A 21,354-nucleotide genomic window follows, 5' to 3' on the forward strand; every position below is an offset into this window, starting at 1 on the left:
GGGTGATAACTCACATCTGCAGGGCACCGTGAAGTAATGTGTTAGGGGGTGGCTTTTCTGTGCAGGTCTGTCGAAGCAGAAGGCAGGCGCTTTCATCTGGTCAGGGCTGTGGCATTTCTTTCCAAAGGGACTGAGTTGAGGAATCGCTTAACCCTTGGAAACCTCTCAGACCTTGCAGTGAAAACTGCCTTGTGAGGAGCTGCAGGGCAGTGATTTGTTTGTTGTGGAGGAAACTACACATTTCCCTCTGTACAGTGAATTCTAGGTACTTTATTAGTGTGTGATGTTCTCCTGGCTTGACCACAGGTAAGGACAGTAATTCCCACATGGCTGGTAGGCTCTTCCCTTGCCAGGTGTAAGGTGGCAAGGAAAGCTCTATGTTGCAACACTGTTTTGGGGTGGGCTGTGGGGTTTTAACTGAAGGTAGGCTGTGACTTGGCCTTTGGACACATGTTACTGGAAGGGTGAAGGTAGGCACAATGTAAGAATCCCTCTAGAAGAGCAAAAGGTTTTTCTTGCCCGTGCTGCGCAGCTTGGATGCTTTCACCTCATTGCTGCCCTGAGAGGCCCTACTGAAACAGGGCAAAAAATCTTGGACTTCCAAGTCACTGTGCCGAGTGTTCTTAGCACGTGGGGCACTGCTACTTCAAAACCTGACGCTGTGTGGCTACAGACATGACCTTTGTAAAGCTGGAGCAAACAAACCCAGGGAGATCTATTTGCCTTCTAGGGTCCTGGGTTAAGCTCAGGGAGCTGGGAGGCTTACATATATCACAAGGACAGACAAGTGCAGCAGAGACTGGGGAGGTTTTTGGTATGTTTTTTCCTCCTGTCTTGTCTAGCACCTCAGTGCTGTGGAGAGGAAGGCTAGAGCAGCAGTCTGATTAATATTGCAAGGAACATGCAGCTTCTAGCTGCGTGCGCTGTTGACAGCACTCTCGGAGCAATGCGTGAACATCCGTTTCATTTACCTATGATATTCAGTGATGTGATTTTTTTTTTTTTTTTTTTTTTTTTTTTTTCTTCAAAACAAAAGCCAAAGGCTTGGTGGGGGACGCACAATCCTCCCTCCACCCCTGCCATCCCTCCTTCCCTTCAGAGTGGCTAAAACCAGGCACGACAGAGCGCTACTAAACACTTCATCCTCCTAGATTGCTTTTTTTGTGGTTTTAAATCAGATGCCTTTGCTCTGGAGCTTTTAGCTCTTTCTGCATTTAGGAACCTGTCTTATTTGTATTTCGTTATTTATTTATTTGAAATCGGGAACAATCGCTGGGCAGCAGAGACGGCACGGACAGCAGGGCTGCAGGGGGCACTCTTAGCCTGCCCAGGAAAGGATGGCTGGGGACCACCGCGCCGGGGACGGCCAGCCTGGGGACCACCGGGCCATGCCGCCGGGCACTGCCGTGCAGAGCAGCCGCCCCGGGCCCAAGGAGGTGGGAGGCTTTGCAGGGCGAGCGGCTCTTCTATTGTTTCACATGCTCAAAAGCCACTTTCTAGCCCTGCAGCTGATGATGTCTCCCAACATGCTTCCTTCTGTGCTTGTTTTTTTTTTTCTTTTTTCAATTTCCTGGGCAGGAGAAAAATTAATAAATAAATACACACACACACACACACACTGTGTGTGTGTGTGTGTGTATATATATATATATATGTATGTATGTATGTGTGTGTGTCTATTACCCTAGACAAATACATACATTATCAAAATACATATTTCCAGATATTTATATATTACCCCAAACAAATATTTTCATGTTTTGAGCTTTGTCGAGGAGCTGTCTCTTCCTTTTTAAAATGGATATGCAGTAGGTGTTAATGACACTGAAAGAGCAAAACAAGGGAGTTGTGTGTTTTGAATAGTGAATTTTGAAAGCTGTTGTACCCGTCCTGCTCAGCACTGGCAGTTCAGAAAATTCTGCCCTGGTTGTCTTTATGCTTTTTAATATCATTCTTTATGGATCCATCTCTTCAGTGCTTAGACTTGCCCTACACCATCTTTCCTGTTCTCCCAGCAGCCGAAGGCAGACTGTGGCTGTCTTGTGTGTTCCCTCCCTTGCTCTTGCCCTTCCCCAGCTGCTTCAAGCGATCTGTGCAAACCACGGGGAAGGGCTCTGTGCCATCCTGCGGGCTGGACCTCGCTGTGGTTTGGAAGTGGTTGGTGACATGCGTGCTTCCCCTCGTGTGACCGCACGTGTCCTCTGCAGCACGAGCACCAGCAGATTTGGGGAGCCGCCTTCCCCAGGAGTTTTTTCCTGCCCATCCCCAGTGGCAAGGTGGATCCCTGGGAGGAAGGAGGCCTGGAAGTCCCTTGGGAAAGGTCTGTGAGTGAGTGTAAAATTCAAATAGATTTTTTTTCCCCAAGCTCATAGTTTTCAGGAGATTCAAAGCAAATTTGTTTAATTTTGGAATTGAGGGACGTTGAGTTCTAATTCTCAGGCTGGAGAAAGGTGGTGCTTAATTTTCCCTGTACAGGAGTCATGAATGCTCTGGTTAACAGCTGACGTCTTCCACCTGCAAAATAAATGCCTTGTTGCAGGGCTCCAGGAGCCTTAGGTGCTGCACGCCTTCCACAGCAGACCCGATGGCTTCGCTGGGCTGTGCAGCAGTGGTTCAGAGCAGCATGTCCTGCCATCTTCTGCTGGAGGTGTTGGCCTCCCTCGCACTGTCAAGGGATTTTTTTTTTTTTTGAGACCCAATAGGTGTTATTTTCTTCAGAGGGAGAAATGCTTTTCAATTATAGGGGCTGCTTTTGGGCTAGGTGTGAAGATTTAGCTTTTGTAGGTGTGGGGTTTTTTTCCCCCATTTTTCTTCTTTATTAGATTCTACTCTTATCTTTCCTACCTGGAAAAATAACAAAAGACAAATGGTCCTTAGTTCTTTCTAAAGAGCCATAGTTAGGGGAGGAGAGACAAAAGGATTGATATCCCATGAAGGCTGCTAATTTTTGCTACCAAATTGGGGAGCTTTTATGGCAAGACTTTTTTTCAAAAGGAACTCTAGATGTGGTAAACTGAATTGGAGATCTGTGAAAGGCCACATTTTCACAGATTGGAGCTCTGGCAATTTCTGAAAATTAGGCTCCTTTAAAATCTATCACATTAGATCCATGCAGCCGTCATTGGAAGTGCCAATTAACTATTTGTTTCACAGAATTCCATCCTCCTTCCACAACTTTCATTAATATTAAAAATAAGGCTTTCTGCAGTTGGCGTATAATGTTTAAAGGAGGTGTTTTATTTTCCCCAAAGGGGGAATGATTAGAAAAATACTTCTTAAAAGATTTCTACTTAATCAAATGCAACCTGAGGAATAGATACTGTTGAGAGTCTGCCTAGAGTTTGACATAACTGATGCTTGTACCACTGAAGGATGCAGTTCTCAGCGTTGCATCTCAAGTAGCATGTTTTGGGGCTTGCACTGTTTCCTCTGCTTTTCAAAAAATATCTGAGAACTTATCCTTGGGTCTGTATCTATAAATTCTCCTAAAATTGCAATGACTGTCACTTCTAGCCCTCCCTCACCAATTAGTTGGGGTAGATACCAACCCTCAAAATTCAGAGTGAGACCAGGTGCCAGCACTGGGAGTGTGAAAGGTGTTTTATTGTCTGGCTATCCCTTGCCTTTCACTTGTAGGAACTGCAGTCAAACACATTGCGTAAAGCTGTTAAATCACAAAATTATTATCAGTTGAGAGACTGGACTTTAGTTTCACTAAAGAAGCAGCTAGCAGAAAAGGCGATTGAAAGGTATGCGAGAGCACAGAACAGGTTATCGAGTGCATTTATCTCCGTATTCTGACTTTCCTATGAAGAAAGTAATGCTGCTTCTTGTGAAGACCTTCGGGGGTGGGTGTCTCTTTCAATTTTAACTCCTTTGCTGACTATTTTCTCTGTCTTGACAAAGACATGGCATTTATTGCATCTGGCAAAACAAGTGCCTGGGACTGATTAGGAGAAAACAGATCTATTCCCTGTGATAGAGGGTAAAAGTGAAGAAAGCCAGTGGGACAAGACTTTGGAGTCATGTCTCTTCTAGAAAAAGAAAAATCTCTGAAGAAAGGTACAGTGGCTAAACTGGCAGAGATTTTTTTTTTTTTAAAGGCAGTCTTTATGAAGTTAATTTTATAAGATGATGCCTTTCACTTCTTCTGACCTATTATAATAAAGTGTAGTTACCAGAATGGGCTTTTCATTTCCCATTATAAAGGACACGGTGGTATAATGAATCCGTCTGCCAGACATGCTTGCTGTTCACACCTTTCTCCCAGTAATGGAGTCTACATGACTGAAGACAATTTCTCCTTCCTGGAGTAACATTGCCCTGTTGAAGCTGTGGAAATCTTTGCTACTGAAAGGCAGAGGAGGAAAAAAATCAGTCCCTTCATAAACATGTGAGTTTGTTAAGCAAGTACTGGGTAGCGTTAATTAAAATATTCAGTGCAAACAGCCCTAGGATGCACAGTGCTACAGGCATCGCTTGTTGAACAGTCTAATGTCAGATTACTCTAAGTGATGCTTTTGCTTTTAAAACCCTAGATGTTGTGCTAGAAATGTTTCAAAATCCATAGCGGCTTCCTCTTAGCTGCTTAAAGCGTTTCTGTCTGTACTGTCTCCCTGCAGTTAGGTGTCCCATGAATGTGGGGGGAGCTGCAGAAGCCACAGTGAGCACCTCCTTGTGCTGTAAGGGTCTGATGGAGGTAGGGCAGGAGCTGCACAGCGGCAGCAGGGGGAGATGAAGCTGGTGGGTAGGATGTTTGGGAGAAGCCCCAGGAGCTGCTGAGCCAGTGCTGGAGGTCTGGTCTGGTCTGGAGACAGTGGGATGGGCTCAGTGATTCCCTGGTCTGTCTGTTCCTTCTGCCATTCTACCACATCAGCACATCTGTCCTAGGTCAGATGTCTCTTCTGGCTGAATCACTTCCTTAGCTGGCAGCGATGGTCTCCAGTGTGTCTTGCACCCATCCTTGAAAAGCCAAAGTGCAGATGTTTTTTCCACTGGTCAACAACTGGAATCATCCCCCAGCACCCTACAGAGTCTAGGTAAGGGCATGTACATGGCAAACACAACTGTGATTCACAGGACTATAAAACTTTAAAACTTCCTATTTATTATGCTCTTAGCCCTTTACTACCAAGACAAAATTAAATTGACATACATAAAATATTAATAACATTATTTGAGGGGCAGGGGGAGACAGGGCAGAGTTGCTGGATGCACAGGCATTGGGCACACTGGGCTATCATGCTGATGCAAGGATGTGGAGCAGATCATCACCCCTTCCTCGTGGTAGAAACCACTGCTGGGTTCATGCCCTGTTCATCTTGGTTATATCCACAAATGAAGCTGCATTTTTGAGTCATTTTATCATGATGGTCCAACTCTCAATCTGCAGCTAGATCCAGTCTGAAGGACGCAGAGAAGGGGGTAGCTGTTGAGGTGATGAGCAAAGCCTTTCAGCTAAGCACCCCTTGTCCTACCTGTGTGTAGTTACTGGTTTAAAGCTCATAGTTTCAGCTCCCTTCTTGGTGAATACAGAGATGTTCTCCAGAGCAGCATATCACCCCTTCTCCCCAGGAAGCTACTTGTGCTGAGGGAAGAGCCTCTTGATCTTCCACAGCCTGGTGTCTGTGGCCTAGCAAACTCCCTTGTTGCTTGGTGTGGAGTCAGATGAACAAAATCCTGTACTGGAGCAGTCAGCAGATGAGAGGAGAAAGGCTGGCCCAGTCTGGGTACTTTGCTCAATTCTTTGCTCGTGTTACTCAGGCTGGTATTGATCGCTCACTTAACGACCTTTGTGAATTGGGACTTAGGTGCCGCGGAGAAGAGACAACTCCTGAGAAGGACTGGTAGGATAAGTGTATTAAAACAAATGCTCAGATTCTTTGGTAGCAGGGCTATGCCTTGTCAGAAGGTGTATTTGCAGAACTGAGCTGCCAGCTCCTCTGCAACACTTACACCTTTGCTTGTCTCAGGGTACTGTGCTTGCAAGCCTGTGCACAAAGAGATGCCCAAAAATGAGTTTTGTACAAGAAGAAAGAACCCAGGGAAACAGCTAGCATTGGTGGGTGCACCCAGTTGTCAGGCCAGTGTTGGATCCCAACTTTCTGGCTTCCCCGTGAATTGGGATGTTGGTGCCAGTACGTGGAAGGACCGTGGAATGTGTATCTTGCTGAGAGGCACGTGTTCAGGTGGAAACCTGTCAAAAACAGTTTTAGGAGCAAGAACTGGAACATGTCTCACTACCCATTTGAGCACTGACAGTAGTAATGATGCCTCTGAGTTTGGTTTGGTCTTGAGTGGGATCACCATATCGTAACAAGTGATAGGACAAGAGGTAATGGCCTCAAGTTGTGCCAGGAAAGGTTTAGTCTGTATATTTGGAAGTATTTCTTTGCAGAAGGGGTTGTTGAGCATTGGAATGGGCTGCCCAGGGCAGGGGGGATTCCCCATCCCTGGCAGGGTTGAAGAGTTGGGTTGACCCAGCGCTGAGGGATCTGGGGGAGTTGGGAACGGTCAGGTTGAGGTTCATGGTTGAACTGGAGGAGCTTCAAGGTCTTTTCCAACTGAGATGATTCTGTGTTCTCTAGGAAATAAATGAGCGATTTAAAAAGTGACCCATCCTTCTTGGAGATCTCCAAAGCCACCCCCAGGCTCCTGCTCCAGACCATTGAGTGCCCTGAGGTTACAGGCACTCTGTGGTGTGAATGTGCTCTGGTGTCTTCAGCGTAGGGGTGGCTTCCCATGCCAATGGTACTTTTGCCCTGTTTTGGACTATCCCTGGGGATAATAATGCCTGGTTCCCATTTTTAAAGGTGGCTTCCCAAAACCATGGTGCAAACCCACTCCTGTAGCACTGCAGGGCTGCATGCAGGTAAGCTGGTTCGAGGCCACCTCCTCAGGAGATGTAAATGCAAGCGGCTTCCAGTCATGCCAGCAGATGATGTGGCGCTTTGTGTTAATGCTGGATTTCAGCTCTAATTAGAATGCAAAGTCTGTGCATTGGGCTGCTGAGCGTCTGAGGAGGAGCGTGTCTGGCATGGGGGGCTGCAGGATGCTGCTCTGGATTGAAGCTTTCCCCACTGGTGCAGCTCTGCCCCTTTCACCCACCAGCTGAATAGGCCCTGTCTGCCCACATAATTTGAAGGCACTTGCAAAAATGCATCTTTCGGATGTGTTTTTTCTTTAATGTGCTTGGTTGATTGCTCCCTTCTTCCTGGCTGAGGAGCTCTGCCCCACTGGTGGCTTTTAGTGGGTTTTTTTTTATTTGCAAGGGGAAAATTAAGTTTCTTCAGTTACACTTTCCCCTGCCCTCCAGTATCCCTGGCAGTATCTCTTCCCTGCAGCCTTCCAGCAGACTTGGGGCTGGTGTTTGCAACAAGTCCTGGCTGCAGAGCTGTTGTGGTGGGCTCCTGTGATCCCACCACATAACCTGGCTCTCCTCCCATCCCTGGTCCCTGTTATCGCCCCATTTTCCCCCTTTGCTGGGGGCTGTTGGCAGATTTAAGTCTTGCCCCTTAGGCTGGACCACCCCATGCCATCCGCTCTTCTGACGCCTTTGGATTGTGTGGGGCCTTGTTCTCCTGCACAATCTGGCCCAGCCTGGTTTAGCACAGGGGATTTACTAATCCCTGTGTACTCCTGTGCCCGAACTGTGGGTGCCCGGGAGTGGCATGCAGGGTGTGGGTGCTTTTCTGGACAGAAACTTGCTGGTATGTGCACCAGCCTCATGAGCTAAGAGCTTTGGTTGAGAACATGGGGATCTGCTGGGCTGGTTTATTTCTCTATCTCAAAAAGCATAAGTTAAACTATGTTGGGTCTTTTTTTTTTTGGTTCTTCTTCAAGCATTTTCCTTATGTGCTGGAAACCCAAACACAGCAACATTGGGTTGATATTCAGAGACCAGAAATGTAACTGGCCATTTTAATTTGACTGTCCAAAATGAGCCATGGGGTGGGGGAGAGTGAAATAGGTTTTCAGAGCTGTTTTTCAGTTTGAATCATAAAGGTGTTTAACATAGATAAGGAAATGTTTAACTCTGTGTTATCTTGGCAGGGTTGCTTTAAAAGGTGGCTCTTCCCAAGAGCAGAAGGAAGATTTTTTTTCAGCACATCTCTTTCCCTGTCTTGAATATTCATTGCAATACTTGATTTTTATATTTTTTTCCCCTCTTCTGCACTCCACGTACTCCATACCCACAGGTCTCCTTTTCTGCTTGCCCAGAAGCTCTGCTGAGGAGTTTTTGGCCGCCTGCTTTTGCGCAGTCCAGTTGTCCAATGCAAATGAAGGGAGTTTCTAGGCTCCTGCCGAAGCATCTCTCACCAGGGCACCAAGCCGAACATCCCAATGGAACTTAATTAGTTTTATGCACAGACTCTGTTGCTCATCAGTGTAGAGGGGCTCGGGGAGATGGAGAGAGATGAAGGGGTTGCTTCTGAAATGTCTTATTCAAATGTAACTCTGGGATTTTGCTTTGGGGCTTTTGCCATTTTTCTGTGCTGAGTGGGACCTGCACACATGCATGTATACATGTGGGCTTTTTCTCCTCAATAGGAAGCAAAAAACAGTAGGAGCTGCTGTCTCCTGTACAAAACCCACTCAGTGCTATTAGTATTATATGGTCTCCTTTTGTCTGAATTGTTAAGAGTATGCATGTGTCTATATATAAAGGAAGAAAAAAGGTATTATTTTTTTGCCTTATGTTGTAGCCAGTTCTTGTTCATTTTCAAAATTGTCCCTTGGCCACTGGGGCTACTTTGGGGGCTGGCAACTGGGGTATTGCAGAATCTACAATGCTGAAATGACATTGGACTAAGACTTGTGTCTTAGTCTTTAAGTCAAGGAACAATCAAGATGATTATTTTCTTGATCTTACAAATTCTTCTCTCTGTTGCATTCCTTAACTAGAGTTCTTGCACAGTGACATTGACCCATCCACCTTCCTGTCTTTCGCTAGCATAGATGTGTGGGTATTTTTCAGTCTCACTTTATAAGAAGGTCCTGAACAAGCCTCTAATGAATCACAGTTTTCTCCTCAGGATGCCATTGTGTCCTTTATTTCCATCTCTGTTTGCATTATTATTTTTTTTAACCTCAAGCCTGCTACAGCATTTCTACCTCTTCCAATCCAGTGGATTTTAAGCCTTGGGATATGGTTACAATTAAGGACCTTTCACTGCACAGCCTCTTACCTCCCTGGGGCAGAACCCCTGCCAAAGGCATTTGAACTGTGTTGGCTTCTGCAGCTGGTGGCACCGTGAGCGTTTCTGTCTGTGCTGCTGCCTGTGTGTTGCTTTTCCTGAAGAAACGAAACTAAGATGGATTGGGCTGACCATCTGTCTTCTCACCTCCCTTTCCTCATCCCCCAGCAGTATCCTGACCACTTCCAGGCATCTGGCAGAGGAGAGGAGATCTTTACTTAATTGCACCAAGTTCTCAAATTTTTGGAGGAAGCTCCCAATGCTTCTTTTCCCAGGAAGGTATTGTTATGGGAATGACTCTTATTAGAGAGCTGCCCTTGAAGATGGGACATTTTTTTCTGATGAAGTTCTCAGAACCAGGGAAACTGACCCTGGGAAAGTCATCTCCTTTGTTCTGCTTCTCACAGACCCACTTGTTAGTGGGGGGACTTCCCATTGGTGGTCTGTGCACATCAAGCTGTCCCCCTCATGGGCGGCCTTCTGGGACTCAACTGAGGGTGTTTCAAGGACAGGCTTAGTCCCCCTTCATCACACACACACACCTTTTCTTTTTTTTTTTTTTTTTTTTTTTTTTTTTTTTTTTTTTTTTTTTTTTTTTTTTGGCATCTCCTTGTGGAGCCTTGCTTGGAAAGGCAGCAATGATACTTTTCCAAGCCCAGGAGTGCTGATCGCGGCACCTCAGCAGGCTGGACCTGAACGCCAGCAGCACTGTTGGGATTTGTGCCAAAACCTGCCCTGCAAATCCAGTTCCCAGGTGGGCGATGTGACCCCTCTTTGGTTCTTTTTAAGCCACATCTTCCCACCCTTTGATCCTGCTGCTGTGCTAGCAGCCGAAGGGTTAAAAGAGTTCGGGGCGCGAGGGGGTGGATACAAGGTATTTCAGATGCTCATTACTCACTGCCAACTTCCCCCAAAATCATATTAATTTCACGCTGTCACGCAGGACTGCGCTGTCTCTCTCGTCAGCATCCAGGAGGGTGACGGGGATGGGGGGAGTGCGGGTCCCTCCTCCGCACCACGGCTTCGATTTGGAAAGCTCATTGGTGGCCTCTTGCCTTGCCGCCGTACCGACCCGGCGGGACTGGGCTGGGGCTGCCCACCTTGCAGGGGGATCTGGGGAGCGGGGGGTGCTTCGCCATGCGCTGGCTCCCGATGATCATTTTCCACCCCGCTGCTTGTGCAAAAACCCCATGAAATTAGGTCTGCTGCAGCGGGGAAGTCTCCAGGAGGGAAGGAGGGAGGGAGGGGAGCTGCCACCCTGCCCTGCCCTACCTGTGGGCAGCCAGGATGCTGCTTAAAAGTTGGTCTTTAACCAGTTGCCTCCCTTTCCTTTTTTAAATGCAAGTGAGTGCAGCCTGGCTCTGACTGCAGCGATCACTTCCCCAGCTGCCATTGCCTCCCCTCTCATTTCTCCCCCTTTTTGGCTGTTTGCTCACTGCGTCTGCCAGAGCTGTCACCTCTGCAGGGACTTCTCGCTGTCACGCGAGGTAGGGCTGGGACTCTGACAGCTCCCACGCAGGCTCAGCGCTCCCAAGCCTGTCCCGCCTGGCAGCTCGCTCCTCCCGGAAGGCTCTCTGGCAGCAGGGTTTCTGCTCTGTCCCCAGCAATTTTTGTTATTCTTATCCCTAGAAGGTGTCTCAGCCTTTTAACACATGTGCTTTTGTTGGGGTTTTTTTGTGGGTTGGGGCTGAAAGAATCATCTTTTCCCCTTTTCTCTCATTTTATACCCTATGGCCCTACTTGGCAAAATGCAGCTGCAGCACCTCTGGTCTCCCTGTGTTTGCAGAGCCAAGAAGAAAACAGCACATTCCAAGGCACAGCTCTCTCCCCACAGCAGAGAGCTGATGGCCCATGCTATGTGAGACTAAAAAGCTTAGCAGTAAACCTTGGAAGGGGAGTTACCTGTCTGTGCGGAAAGCAGGGACCCGTGGCCCCCAAGGGACCTGTGGCTCTCATGCCTGCAGAGCCCTGGACCCTTGGGAGTAGAGGATGAGAGGGGCAAATCCTGTGCCAGCAGCACCATCCTCTGGTGCCCCCAGCTGAGTGCTGGGCATTATCAGGGCTTTCTAATGCTTATGAAACATTAGAGAATCTATGAATCCAGGCATTACTCCATTTCTTAAATCAACTCTGCTTGTGCTTTTTTGATTCTGAGGTCCCTTCTTCCTCAAAAAGACCATCCTCTGATGTGTAAACCGAAAGCAGGCTCATCCTATGTAGACATATCCCTTGGGGACATTGGTGTCTCCACAGTGCAGTTCCCCCACCTTTGTATTGACCTTACGAGCAGCGAGTGCTGGCAGGAAAGCTCTTCGAACCTCCTTTTGCAGCACACCTAGCAGCGGGCTGTCATCTGGCATGTTGCATGTGGCCGGCCCGTGGTGATGCTTCTTAGCATCAGCTTTTACTCTTTCCCGTGTAGGGGATCTTCCACTTGAAGCAAAGATGTTGCTTCTGGGAGGTATGTGGGAAGTTGTGGCTGTTCAGAGGCAGACAGGTGCTCGTGGGAGGTGATTTCCTGAGCCCTGTTACTTGATATCAGTGCAAGAATCAGAGGAAAGCTTGTAACTTGGCAAGTGCCTCTATTCAAGCAAAGCATCTCTTTGGGAGTCGTTACCTGCTCCCATCTCATTTAATCCTTCAACTCCAATATGGACATGGCAGCTTGTGTACCAGCTCGGAGAGCTGTACCTATCTCTTTTGCCTCTATAGATTAGGATCTTCTGTTGAAAGCCCCTGGCTGGAAGCCTCACAGCATGGAGAAAAGAGGTCCCTGCTCTGTCTCCAGCTCCCTGTAAGCCAGGTGTCCCTGCCCAGACAGCCAGCAGTCAAAAGCTATTGGAAATACCCCTCTGCAGCGGGCAAACTCCAGCCCTTTTGGCATCCAGTCAGCCCTGGCAGGTTATTTTAAGGTGTGTCATTGCCTCTCTCTCTTTTTGCCCCTCCCGGCATCCTTGTGTGCATTACAGCTCATTTGGGTCAGCTGGTGCAAGCATTGCTGGTGGATGAAGAACATGGTTTTTCTTCCTTTTCTGTAGCCCCTCATTTCTACCTCGCGTTCACCTTCTCAGCAAGCCCGTGGCTGCCACGCTGCATTGACAGCATCTGTCAACAAGGTACAAGCGTCTGCTCTTGCCTGCGTTTGATTGTGAACACCCAGGGCATTGTGATGAGTCTTCCTGAAGGTTTGAGGGGGACAGCAGGAGGGGGAGAGCTTGCACCTCACTGCACAGATGCCCCACTCGACATTCAGTGCTGCCTCTGAACTGCCCTGCACAGCTCTGCCTTCTTTAGCATCATCAAAGTCCATTTGTTAAATTAGCATGGTTGCATTGGCCGGATCACAGCTGCTGGCATTTGCATACTGATACAGGGAGATGCTGGACGAGGATAGTGCAGGGAGGCATGTCCCCACCTCTGGGACATCTCCCTCCTGCGAGGAGGTGGTGAGTGCCCAGTGGTGGCTCACTCTGTGCCTTGCAAAGGTCCATCCCCATGGGGAGCATCTCCCTCTGCCGCAGTGGTGGAGAGTGTGGACTTAAGCTTCCCTTAAGTGCGTGGCCACACACACTCCTGGTTGTTCAACTCAATCGCACTGTTACTGCACTACAGCCCTGCTGCACGTATAATGCCCTTCCATGCTAAGACATAAATAAGGAAATAAATAACACCCCAAACCTAACCAGCAGTTACTTCCACTGCAGTTTTCTTTGCCCAGGAAGTCCCACAGTTGTGGATTAGCTGGGCTTGGCGACTTCCACCCTTGGCTCTGCCATTTTTTGTGGTGTGGCAAATCTCTCCTCTTCCCCCAGACCTTGCAAGGGTGGAGTACAACAAACTTTCTACAGAAACAGAGTAGAAACATCATTGTTGAATCCCATGATGGCTCAGATAATGCTTGTACCATGTAATCGCTCCCTGTCTTCTCATCTTCCAAAGGTTTTCCAGGTGACCTGTAAAGATGTGTCTCACTGCATAAAGTAGCCGTGGAGCTTTAGAAGGCGTTTTAGTTGTTGCAGGTTGGGAAAGGGTGACCAAAGGACAGGGCACACCAGGAGCAAGAAGAGAGCAGACATCGTAACTTGCGTAGCAGCTGCACCACCAATTTTGGGGACAGGACAGACAAGTCGGACTATTATTGGAGTAAATACAGTAGGTCTAGAAATACTGTTTTTACAGTAAAATGAGAGAATCTAATATTTTGCTGTTAGTTGTGTCTCTGGAGAGGATGGTGCTGGTCAGGGGAGCATGGTAGCGTGGTAGCTCCCAGCCTGCCTTGCCAGCAAGCTGATTGTGTGCCTGTTTTTAATGCTTTGTCTTGTTCTGATCCCTGGCAGACTTCAGATTTGGTCAGGCTGGGCTCTTCAGGGACTAGCCTGCACTCAGGAGATCTCACCATCCTTATTGTATTAGAGTCACCACAACAGCAGCACTTCACTCAAGCTCCAACATTCTTAATGCATTTGCATGCATTTGATCTTCCCTGCGTGTTTCTCTGTTCTTCTGATGAAAATAATTAATCTGGTTATTTTTCTAAGTCATCCTGCAGCTTTACGGGGACAAGACTTAAATAAGGATTCTCTTTAAAGCAGAGCTGTGTTAAAATAGCTGTCTGCCTATAAATATCTCATTGCTTCTATATTTATTCTCTTCCAGCTCAGTGCAGGAGGTTCTACAGTTAAATCTGAGATAGACATTTTTTTTTTTTGGACTGTTGATGTAGCTGGTATCCTAACAGTAAGGCTGCTTTCTCCAAAGGATGCCCTAGGTACACCTTTGGGAGCCCATGAGGCATGGCTAAATCTCCCTTCTGTGTTTACTGCTTTGCTAGTTGTACAAATTTCCTCTTGTCTTTGAAACGAGCTGACTCATAAGAATCCTAGAGGAGCAGAGATTTGTACCAGGCCCTCCTGTGAGCACTATTTTTAGCATAACTTATTTTTGACCAGAGCTGCACTCTGATCAGGATTTTCAAAAGAGCCCAGGAGAGATAAATCCCCAAATCTCAGTGCTGTTGGAGCTGCGGGTTCCTTTGAAATCCCGATTACTGCAGTGACTTGGTGGCTCCTAAGCCCTGGTCCTGCAAGGTGCTGCATGCGGGGAGAATTGTGGCTTACGAGCGCAAGCTCTGTGAAAGGCTTTGCAAGCGTTGGAGGCTCTCATTGAAGTCCGTGCAGGGATTGAGATTTCATGAGGCTTGGGATATAAGGGTCATGACTGGTCGTTTGCACATCTCGGTGAGAGCCACTGTGGGAAGGGGTATCAGAAGCTGTAGTTTGGTCCTGGCATGGTCCTTGGAGATGGGTGTGATGGGAGGCTGGGGAGTGCACAAGAGAAGTCCTCTTTCAGTTGTCCTGATAGAGCTGGTCCTTTCTCCACTATACTTGAATGTCTTTTGTCTCCCCATTAAAAAATAAAAAATAACAGTGGCATCAAGAAGAAAGCTGCTGGTTAGGTGAAATCACAGAATTTGAGAGTGGACAGAATCTTGGCAGAACTGACACATGGTAGCAGAGGGGAGAAGAGCTCTGTAGTGACCAGGGCTGGGAGCAGAGCTCACCTCTATGTAAGATGGCAAAAGAGGAGAGCAGCAGCAAAACCTAAATTATATTAGAGTGGGATTTGCAGCCTAGGTTTTGAATGACCTCTTCAGTCACACGTGTCCAACAGCAGTTATCTTTAAGTCTTCTGCATCACCAGTTCACACTCTTTGGGACCAGCAGACAACTTTGAAACCCCAGCTCTCTTTCAGAGTTTGGTGCAAGTCCAACAGCACTGTTTAAACCTGGGGTGTCCTAAAGCTTATGGTGTTCCCCATGCCAGCTCTGCACCTTCCCCTGTGCCTTGGGAACTGGCTTGGAAATTTTGAGCATTGAGATGTAAAGTTTCAGAAGGAAATCTGTTCATGCTTTAACTAAATGGTGAATCATCTTGGTCTTTAAAGAATGAAAATAAATGTGGATGATACGCAGGTGTCTCCTCTGGGAGCTGTCAGCAGGCTCAGCAAGTCCTGAGTACTTTTCCTTGATCTCCTCAACTGTAAAATAGAAGTATAACAATAGCTAGGTTGAAAAAAATTCCACACCCTATGTTAGACCCGATGGCACACGCTCCTCCATCAGCAAGGGCCAGGAAAGAAAGGCAGGACAGACATGACTGCTTGTGCAGTGCCCTGCGGGCAGGCACAGGTTGGAAGGGACCTGCTGAGGAGCTGAGATCTCACTTTACAGTCAGACCAGGAGAAAGATGGGAGCAAATCAGGAGATGACTGAGTCTGTCCCTCTGGCCGAAAGGCGTGCAGAGGCTGCTGGGTAATTTTCTGCACGTTAGCATCTCCTGCCGATGGCTGATGCTCATCCCCCTGGTGCTCCCCACCTTTCCTTTTGCCATACTGCCCCGTTAAATTCAGGCGTGGGAGCCAGCTCTGTAGGGCTAAATTACTGTGACGGTCGTACCATAGCAACTGTACCTGTCTGCCTCTGCCAGCTGCAAGCTGGGAAGTTGTTGAAAAATAATCATCGTTTGGGAGGAGCAGGGGGCCAAGAAGCTGTGAAGGGAGGCTGCAAGACAATGCGTTGCCGCTTCCACTGGCACGGCAAATCTCTGCCGACCAGGGAAGGGAAAGGCCCCTTTTAACATTAGCCTTTAAAGCAAATCTCTTTAAGGAACTGAATCTCTCGAACGACGTTAAACCTCGCAAAGTAGGATTAAATGCGGCAAAATTAAGAAACCAAACCTGGTTGCAGCACCTGTTTAAAAATGACTTAAGTGGAAGGATATTAAAATTTTAAGACCTGCTGCTGTGCTGGTGATGGAGGATTTAAAAAATAATAATTACTGTTGTGGTTTTTTTTCTTTTTGCTAGGTTTTCAGAATTGGTTTCTTTCTGTTTAGCATGCAGCCTAATTGCGTAATTACACGATAGACTGGAGTAGAATTTAGTGCATGTAATACCAGTTATAAAGAAGAGCCCTAATTATGTATATCTTCTCAGGTAAATAATACATCAGGGGCATGGAGTGGCCTAATTACTGTTCTGAAAACCTGCCTAATGACTAATTTACTTGGAATTTCAGAAAGCTTTTGATAAGGTCCCTCATAAGCAACTGTTAAGGAAAATAAATCGAGAAGGGGTAAAATGTTTTGCTACATTTTTAAACAAGCCATTTAAGCGACAGGAAACAGCCACTGCCTTCTGGTCTTGCATCTTGAGGAGAAGGAAGGTCCTGTGGCTGCCTGTTGGTCTGGGGCCAAAGCTGTTGTGTTTCTGATCCTGCTTCACCAGGAGCTCCAAGGGAGGCTGCTGCTGACTGAGCTGTCCACAAAAAATGGGACTTAATGTTAGCAGGAGCCTTGTGGTCATTGGAAGAAGCGCATCTATGTCTATATAGTCTCTGACACGGTATTTGTGATACTGAGCATCTGAATATACTGAATATCTTTTGAAGATCTGGTCCAAAATTTGGTAAATCTAAAAAGAGATAGACTTTGCTTAGTTTTCCACACAAAATGGGGATCGAGGGCAATCCAAAAGCTAGACTGGCTTCTCCAGAACTGGTTTCTAGATGGCTCTCGTAGGCTTCTTCTTGCTGGAGCTGGGACCAGTGTTGTCTTTAATCTGGGGAGCATTGGGGGCACATCAGCGAGACACCACGGTGAAACTTAAATCAACAGCATGGATGAGTGAACTGGTGGTCCTCGGTGAGAGGTGGGCACTGAGCTGGCAAGGAGGGGTAGAAGATGTGAAGACTTGCAGGTAAGAGAGAGGAGAGTCCCAGCAAAGCCTTTAGCTGGGACAGAGGAACCTTGAAACAGTGGGATGATGGAGAAGAGGTTGGTAAGGACTGCCCGGTGTTCTGCCCCGCTGCCTCTTGACATCTCCTGGCACAGGCAGATTTGGCAGCTTGGGCGGGCTCACCACCACTGCCCCCTCCTTTCACAGCCCCTCTGCTTTGGTTTTGGATCTTTTCTGCGGGAAAGCACAGCCATGTATTTCCAACTGGAGGAGCCGAAGAGATGTGGGGGGAGCAGCAAGAAGGAATTAGCACTAAAGGGTCCTCTGCCAAGCAGCCACAGCGGAGATAAAGCGAGAGGATCTTTGTGCCTAGCCGGCGACATGCTAATTGGCTTTCCTTCCTAGCAAACTTTGCAAATGATGCTCTTTAAGTCGTCGGCAAGATAAACAGTTGCTGTGGCAGGTGTGCCGAAAGCACCGTCTGGATGTAATTAGACGTGTTCGCAAGAGAGCATCCCGGAGACATCAAATGGTGCTGTTCACGCTGGGTGCATCCCGGGGGGCTCGTCCTGCTCCCCCCTCCCCTGCCACAGGCTGGGCTGCTTTTGGAAATAGTTGGTTGCTTCCAGCAAAATTCAGGATGGGGAGGTTGGGGGGGTGGTGAGGTGGGAATCTGGCTGGTGTTGATTTCCTACAAGTCTAGTGGAAATCAAGCCCGATAAAAAGGGAAAGGTGTTATTTGTGCTGCAGTGGCAGAAAGATGGAAAATTCCTCTCTATGACACATTAGAGAGTCTCCACATGGGACAGGGAAGGGACAGCCACCCAGGCTGGATACCCTGTGTCCCACCACCATGACCCACAGAGCATCGTGCTGCTTGTGTGCCTTTCTCTGGCTCCCATTCTTCCATCAAAGAGAAGTCCCTCAGTGACTTCTCTTTCATGCAAGGCCAGGTCACACTTTTGCAGGATTTCCAGCTTTTCTGCTGCTTTTGCCATGGAGCTCTTGCTTTCTTTCTTGTACCAAAGATGCTCACATTCATATTGCACAGGGACTTTTTTAAAATCACGAGTCCCTCTGTTGCCTTCATGGATTGATGATCAAAGCCTTGTATGTCTGCATGAGGTTGGTAGATAGCAGCTGTGGCTTTGCAGGCAGTGAGCTGAAAAAATGGGAGAGATTCAGCTTCGCAGGGTCACCTGTATGGGGAAACTGAGGCTGAAAAGGAGCCCGAGGTCCCTGCTTTGCTCCCCAGCATCGCTGCCAGCTGCTCAGCTCCTTAGCAGTAGTTTGAGGGCTGCAGCATCTCTTGGTGCTCACTCCTGCCTCATCAGGACCTGATGGTCATCACTGATCCCAGAGAGCCTCCTGGGTTGAAAATGTTGCTCCCGATTTTTGTGGATGGAGGATGCTCCCGATAGGAAGCCTTGTTTCAGAGAGACCCGTTTCCTGGGGAAACTTGGGGTTTCTTTAAGACCTGGGAGTCTCTCTGCTTCACTGTGTTGTTTCACTGCCCTGTCAAGGAGTTTGTTAAAGCTTCCAGGGGATGAATTGCAGATGTTTTGGGGGGAGTATGAAGCTGCGTACTGTCAGGGATGAGAGTGCAGCACCCTAGGAAGGCAGCTGTCTGAGTGGCCTGTGTGACCCTGTCCTGCCGTTACCCAACAGTGCAGGAGAGGGACAAGTGAGAAGCACCTGTATCCAGCTGAAAATGGCAGTTGATCGCTCTTGATCCCATAGGAGCTGAGGATTCTTAAATATTCTTACATAGCTCAGAAACCTTGTTGTGGTGAGACTTCCCACAACCCCAGCCCCAAGCAGGTAGGGGTCTGTTTTGTTCAGGTGGTGTGGAGGAGGTACCCCACTGCATCCATGAGGGCAGCGCAGCCAGCACCTCCTGCCTGGAAATGCAGTGCCAAGAAGAACAATTTGTGGTGAAAGGCTGTGGCTGAGCTCGGACATGTGCCATCGGTGCTCGACTTCCCTCGGTACAGGTGGCCAAGAGGGGAACCTGGCTTCACACCTGCTGTGGGAGGCTTCCCCAGAAAACTGGCCTCAGGAAGGGGCCCGTCGTGTGGAAACAGCTGAGCTCAGAGAAGACAGCAGCGCTTCTCCCAGCAGCATGAGGCTGGCACAGAAACAGGAACTGCATAAAGCGAAATTCAGTTCTGCTGCGGCAACAGATCCAAGAGGCCTCCAAACTCAGATGATGCTCCTGGGCAAAGAGGAGAGGAAGCTGGAAAAACTGATGATCCATGTAGTAAAGAACAAGAGGCAGCTGTGGCTGTCCACTCCTGTGTACTTTTCACAGGGGTTTTGAAGGTGATTTGATTATCCAGCAGGACTCTCCGGTGCAGGTGAGGAGCTGCTGTGGGAAGGAAGGAGCTTTGCAGTGGGGCCAGGGCAGGCAGGGACCCGCTTTTCTGCATCGCTGCAGCGTGGGCTGGGGGTGTGCTGGGACACCTGGGCTGCTCCAAAGTCTCTGTCTCTGCCGGAGATGGAGGCAGCAGCAGTTTGTACTTGATTCAGCGTGTCAGGAGGCTTTGCTCCTGCCTTGCCCTCCTGCACATTCATTTGCTAATTTTCAGAGGTTACCGAGGAGACATTATTGATGATGATGATGATGATAATGGTAATAGGGGAGATAGGTGGCAGATTAATTCCTGAACTCTCTAACAGGATTTAAGGTAACAAGAGAGGAGGGCTTTTTTCCTCCTTCTCTCCTTTCCCTTCCTCCTTTCAGATATTTCCTGTGCTGGGGATAACAACACCAAGGAGTGTTAAATTGGCTCTGAATGTCCACCCCTGGCTGTCCACATTCTTGTAACGATTTCATTAGCTTGAATTATCCACGTTATTTTCTTGTAATGGGATTAGCTGTACTGGAGTCGGCTGAAGTCCTGGAGTGGGAGGCGGGAGGGACCTTCCGCTGCGTATTTCATTAACTCTCTCATGCAGGGGGTGGAACTGGCCACGGCTCAGCCCAGGGGCAAAACCATTTGCCAGGGTCCTGCGTTCCTAAAGGAGGAAGAAAGAAAAAGGACCATTATTATTTTTTTTTTCCCCCCTTATAATCAGCAAATCGGCGCAGAAGCAGAGACTGACAGGGAGGTAATTTGTTGGGGGAGGGAAGGTCCTATTTGGGGGCGAGGGGGGAAAAAAATAATAAAATGAAGACGACCATTGCAAAGCGATTGAGTGAATTCTGCTGGGCTGACGTGTGTCTGCAGCCTGCTGCTGGGGAAGAGGTTGTGCAATAAGGAAGGGAAGGAGTTCTGTCTCTTTTGGACTTGGTGCCCCCTGCCCAGAGCCATTTCTGATGAGCGGTTACGCTGCCTGGCTCATTCGCTTGAGCTCTGTCCCAGGGCTGCTGGCAGTCGCAAGGCAGGATTTAGGCAATGTCAGGGCTCGGGGATGAGAAGGCAGTGAGAGAAGAGGACAGAGGAGGAGGTGGTGGCAGTAGGTGGCAACCCTCGAGAAGGTTGCTGGAGATTTTCATGTCCAACTTTCCAACATGGGTATTGCTAGTTTATTTGTGTTGAAGGGATATAAACCAGAGAGAGGGGTTTAGGACTGCCCCATGCAGTGGGACACCTGTACATGTTTAGAGAGACCTAAGGGTAATTTTTTTTGTTTTCCAAGAAGATCTGCACTTCTGGTAATGGACAGAAGTTGGTCTTTCCAACCATGTGCCTGGATTCATGATACCAGTTCTGCTTTCCCCTACAGAACTTGGTAACCAAAGAGTCTTTGATCAGCTCGTAGCTGAGGGCGCACCAAGATCAAGCATGGTAAACACAACTTTGTGTTTGGGACTTGAAAATAACAATCAAGGCTGGACAGGTCTTGGCCTTTGCCAAGTTGCTTGCAGTTTAAATGCAGTTTGAGATGGAGGGGATGTTTCCCAGCTGGAGCACTGTTCAACCTCATTTTGGGGTACCTGTCCCATGAACAAGCATGTGCATGCGACCATCACGGCTGCCTGAGGCAGCAGTGGAGCCAAACTTAGACATTGGGGTCCAAACAATGGTGGGGAGAGACTTGGAATCAGTGGGCAGAAATTCAAACAAAACCCAATGGGAAAAGAGCTGTGAAAAGAGGTGGTGGAGTCAGTGGCAGAAGATGGTGCTGGCACTCGCATGCCTGGTGATACAGGGGTAGAAGCGCAGAGGATTTGGGGCTGTGCCTGTAGCAGGAGAGCGGTGGTGGGAGGGAGCTGCAGGGTGGGAACTTGTGTGTTGTGCTGACAGAGGAGTAAAGAGGGTTTCTGGAGACCACCTGTATCCCCATTCTCCTCTGTCCTCCAGCTGCTCAGCTGTGTTAATGAAGGAAGTGCAAGCACCTTCTAGTAAACAGGCAAAGCCAAGTGAGCAGTATGTTGTCTACCAAGCTAGAGTGTGCTCTGTTTAATAGCAATATAAT

At 48.1% G+C, this 21,354-nt stretch overlaps 1 protein-coding gene across 1 annotated transcript in view; it reads left to right on the forward strand.

The window, feature by feature from the left end:
- The window catches only part of RBM19 (RNA binding motif protein 19), a 70,793-nt gene that overhangs the window by 20,427 nt on the left and 29,012 nt on the right, over positions 1–21,354 (forward strand). The gene's annotated exons all lie outside the window — the stretch shown is intronic.

The sequence above is a fragment of the Athene cunicularia genome, assembly GCF_003259725.1.
Source record: "Athene cunicularia isolate RWA chromosome 15 unlocalized genomic scaffold, athCun1 chr15_part1, whole genome shotgun sequence".
Lineage (NCBI taxonomy): Eukaryota > Metazoa > Chordata > Aves > Strigiformes > Strigidae > Athene > Athene cunicularia.